The sequence below is a fragment of the Arachis ipaensis genome, chromosome B6, assembly GCF_059453495.1.
Source record: "Arachis ipaensis isolate K30076 ecotype BB chromosome B6, ASM5945349v1, whole genome shotgun sequence".
NCBI lineage: Eukaryota > Viridiplantae > Streptophyta > Magnoliopsida > Fabales > Fabaceae > Arachis > Arachis ipaensis.
The window spans coordinates 58,960,149-58,965,128 of record NC_142441.1 but is presented as its reverse complement, the minus strand read 5'-3'; the positions used below and the strand labels follow the sequence as shown (position 1 = coordinate 58,965,128).

General features: G+C 35.4%; 1 non-coding gene across 1 annotated transcript; it reads left to right on the top strand.

Annotated features, from left to right (window-relative positions):
- Positions 1 to 331: 331 nt before the first annotated feature.
- LOC148555728 (small nucleolar RNA R71) lies at positions 332 to 439 on the top strand. Its single transcript, XR_015887215.1, has one exon. It is a non-coding gene; the product is annotated as a small nucleolar RNA R71 (small nucleolar RNA).
- The last annotated feature ends 4,541 nt before the right edge of the window (positions 440 to 4,980 follow it).

Sequence of the window (4,980 nt, the reverse complement as noted above, 5' to 3'; positions counted from 1 at the left end):
AAGATGCCTCTTGAGTACTGTTGGATGCAGCCTGCATTCCATTCAGACTCTGAGAAATCATATTGACTTACTGAGTCAATATTTTATTCTGGGATAATATGGCATTCAGAGTATCAATTTCAAGAACTCCTTTCTTCTGAGGCATCCCATTACTCACAGGATTCCTCTCAGAAGTGTACATGAACTGGTTATTATCAACCATGTCAATAAGTTCTTGAGCTTCTGCAGGCGTTTTCTTTAGGTGATTGGATCCACCTGCAGAAGTATCCAATGACATCTTAGCTAATTCAGACAGACCATCATAAAATATATCCAGAATGGTCCATTCTAAAAGCATGTCAGAAGGACACTTTTTGGTCAGTTGCTTGTATCTCTCCCAAGCTTCATAGAGGGATTCACCTTCTTTCTGTCTGAAGGTTTGAACATCCACTCTAAGCTTACTGAGCTTTTGAGGAGGAAAGAACCTGGCTAAGAAAGTCGTGACCAGCTTATCCCAAGAGTTCAGGCTATCCTTGGGTTGAGAGTCCAACCACACTCTAGCTCTGTCTCTTATAGCAAAAGGGAAAAGCATGAGCCTGTAGACTTCAGGATCTACTCCATTAGTCTTAACAGTATCACAGATCTGCAAGAATTCAGTTAAGAACTGAAAGGGATCTTTAGATGGAAGTCCATGAAACTTGCAGTTTTGTTGCATCAGAGAAAATAGTTGAGGCTTAAGCTCAAAATTGTTTGCTCCAATGGTAGGGATGGAGATGTTTCTTCCATGTGAATTGGAATTTGGTGCAGTAAAGTCACCAAGCATCTTCCTTGCATTATTATTATTTTCGGTTGCCATATCCTCTTCCTTTTCAAAAATTTCTGTAAGGTTGTCTCTGGATTGTTGTAATTTAGCTTTTCTTAGTTTCCTCTTCAGAGTCCTTTCAGGTTCAGGGTCTGCTTCAACAAGAATGTTCTTGTCCTTGCTCCTGCTCATGTGAAAAAAAAGAGGACTAAAGATACCGGGGATCCTCTTTACCACAATATAGAGGTTCCCTTGTGTGAGTAAAAGAAAAGAAGAATAAGAATGTAGAAGAGAAGAATTCGAAATCAGAGGAGAGGAAGGGGTTCGAATTTTGGGGTGAAGAGAAGTGTTAGTAGATGAATAAATAAATAGAAGGAGATGGGAGAGAGGGAATTTCGAAAAATAAATTTTGAAAAAGAGTTAATGATTTTCAAAAATTAAGATAAAATTAAAATTAAAATTAAAAATTGAAACAATTAATTAATTAAAAAGAATTTTTGAAAAAGAGGGAGGTATTTTCGAAAATTAGAGAGGGATAGTTAGTTAGGTAGTTTTGAAAGAGATAAGAAACAAACAAAAAGTCAATTAGTTAGTTGAAAAAGATTTGAAATTCAATTTTAAAAAGATAAGAAGATAAGAAGTTAGAAAAGATATTTGAAAAAGATATGATATGAAAAGGTATGATTAAAAAGATATGATTTTGAAAAAGATAAGATAAAAAGATATTTTTGAAAAGATATGATTGAAATTAGTTTTGAAAAAGATTTGATTTTTAAAATCACAATTAATGACTTGATTCACAAGAAATCAAAAGATATGATTCTAGAACTTAAAGTTTGAATCTTTCTTAACAAGCAAGAAACAAACTTGAAATTTTTGAATCAAAACATTAATTGTTGATAATATTTTCGAAAATTATGAGATAAAATTAAGAAAAAGATTTTTGAAAAATATTTTTTTAAAATTTTCGAAAATAAATAAGAAAAAATGAAAAAGATATGATTTTTGAAAAAGATTTTGAAAAAGATAAGATTTTTAAATTGAAAATTTGATTTGACTCATAAGAAACAACTAAAATTTTTTTTAAAAAGTTTTAAAAAAGTCAACTCAAATTTCGAAAATTTATGAGTGAAAAAGGGAAAAATATTTTTTGATTTTTGAATTTTTAATGATGAAAGAGAAAAACATCAAAAAGACTCAATGCATGAGGATTTTTGGATCAAAACAATGAATGCATGCAAGAACACTATGAATGTCAAGATGAACACCAAGAACACTTTGAATATCAAGATGAACATCAAGAACATATTTTTGAAAAAATTTTGATGCAAAGAAAACATGCAAGACACCAAACTTAGAAATCTTTAATGCTTAGACATTAAGAATTCAAGAATGCATATGAAAAACACCATGCAACACAAAACAATATAATATAAAGATCAATCAAGAAGGTTTATCAAGAACAACTTGAAGATCATGATGAATGCAATGCATGAATGCAATTTTCAAAAAAAAAAAGCATGAGTATGCAATTGACACCAAACTTAAAATTTGACACAAGACTCAAACAAACAGCATAAAATATTTTTGGTTTTTATGATTTTATGCTTTTTTTTTGTATTTTCTTTAAAAAATTTTTTTTTAAAAAACATATAGGAAAAAGAAAATAAAAAATTCAAAATTTTTAATAAGAATCCCAGGAATCTTTCAATGTTGGCCTAAAGCTCCAATCCAAGGGTTGGGCATGGCTTAATAGCCAGCCAGCTTTAGGATATAAATCAGGCATGCAATAGCTGATATTCCAATTAACTTGCCTCTATGCTGATGGTTGGAAGCCACAGTCCAAAAGAATTAGACATGGCTTTACAGCCAGCCAAGCTTCAACATGCTTCATGAAACACTAGAATTCATTCTTAAAAATTTAGAATAATTTTTGAAAACAGATGAGAAATTTTTGAAAGATTTTTGAAAAATTTTTGAAAATAAAACAAAAAGAAAATTACCTAATCTAAGCAACAAGATGAACCGTCAGTTATCCAAACTCGAACAATCCCCGACAACGGCGCCAAAAACTTGGTGCACGTAATTGTGATCCCTGGTAATGGCTCCAAAAACTTGGTGCTCTAATCTTAATTCATAATTTTTAACAACTTCGATACAACTAACCAGCAAGTGCACTGGGTCGTCCAAGTAATAAACCTTACGTGAGTAAGGGTCGATCCCACGGAGATTGTCGGCTTGAAGCAAGCTATGGTCATCTTGTAAATCTCAGTCAGGCGGATATTAAATGGTTTTGGAGTTTTCGAATAATAATAGTAAATAAACAGAAAATAAAGATAGAAATACTTATGTAATTCATTAGTGAGAATTTCAGATAAGCGTATAGAGATGCTTTCGTTCCTCTGAACCTCTGCTTTCCTGCTGTCTTCATCCAATCATTCCTACTCCTTTCCATGGCAAGCTTTCTATAAGGCATCACCGTTGTCAATGGCAACATCCCATCCTCTCTGTGAAAAAGGTCCAAACGCTCTGTCATGGCACAGCTAATCATCTGGAGGTTCTCGATCATACTGGAATAGGATTCACCCTCCTTTTGCGTCTGTCACTACGCCCAGCACTCGCGAGTTTGAAGTTCATCACAGCCATCCCTTCCCAAATCCTACTCAGAATACCACAGACAAGGTTTAGACTTTCCGGATCTTAGGAATGGCCATCCATGGGTTCTAACTTGTACCACGAAGATTCTAATATCTCGGACTCGGTCCTCTGTATTAGATATCTAAGAGATACTCATTCTAGCTTGTTTGCATGTAGAACGGAAGTGTTTGTCAGGAACGCATTCATAGGTGAGAATGATGATGAGCGTCACATAATCATCACATTCATCATGTTCTTGGGTGCGAATGGATATCTTAGAAGCTGAATAAGTTGAATTGAATAGAAAAACAATAGTACTTTGCATTAAATCATGAGGAACAGCAGAGCTCCACACTTTAATCTATGGAGTGCAGAAACTCTACCGTTGAAAATACATAAGTGATAATGGAGTTCATTGGTCTCGGCCCCAGAGGGGAACCGGAGTAACCAAGACTGTGAATACAATGATAAAAAGTTCTATATATACTAGACTAGCTACTAGGGTTTACAGAAGTAAGTAATTGATGCATAAATCCACTTCTGGGGCCCACTTGGTGTGTGCTTGGGCTGAGCTTGAAGTTTACACGTGCAGAGGCTTCTTTTGGAGTTGAACGCCAAGTTGTAACGTGTTTTTTGCGTTCAACTCTGGTTCGTGACGTGTTTCTGGCGTTTAACTCCAGACTGCAGCGTAGAACTGGCGTTCAACGCCCTTTTGTGTCGTCTAAACTCGGGCAAAGTATAAACTATTATATATTGCTGGAAAGCCCTGGATGTCTACTTTCTAACGCCGTTGAGAGCGCGCCATTTGGAGTTTTGTAGCTCCAGAAAATTCACTTTGAGTGCAGGGAGGTCAGAATCCAACAGCATCAGCAGTCCTTCTTCAACCTCTGAATCTGATTTTTGCTCAAGTCCCTCAATTTCAGCCAGAAAATACATGAAATCACAGAAAAACACACAAACTCATAGTAAAGGCCAGAAATATGAATTTAACATAAAAACTAATAAAAACATCCCTAAAAGTAACTAGATCCTACTAAAACCATACTAAAAACAATGCTAAAAAGCGTATAAATTATCCGCTCATCAGTTACCCTCTTCCTGCTTCTCTATCTCCAGAGTGTTCTAAGGGTTTGTTAAGCTCTTCCTTAGACTCCTTATCACTTATAGCGACCATCTTGCATTCTTCCCATCTCACTTTCTTTGCTTCACCTCTCTGGTTTTTCTCTGTGTCACTTGGGAAGCTGTCAGTAGGTTTGGGAATCTTCTCAAAGAGGTATCCCACTTAAAATTCTAGCCTATTGATGGTGTCTCCCTGGTTTTTGATATTGGCTCACACCTCCTCCTTGAACACCTTGTTGTCTTGGATTTCCTTGCATATGCCTTCAAGTAGAGTCTCAATCCTTGAGAGTTTATCTTCGGATGATGGTGAGTTGAGATTGGAGGGGTGAGAAAGGCCATTTTGGTTTTGATATGGATGTTGAGAGGTGTTGTTAGGTGAGTGCTGATATGATCTTTGTGTGGAGTGTTGGTGAGCTGCATTATTACTGGGGTTGTGATGTCTT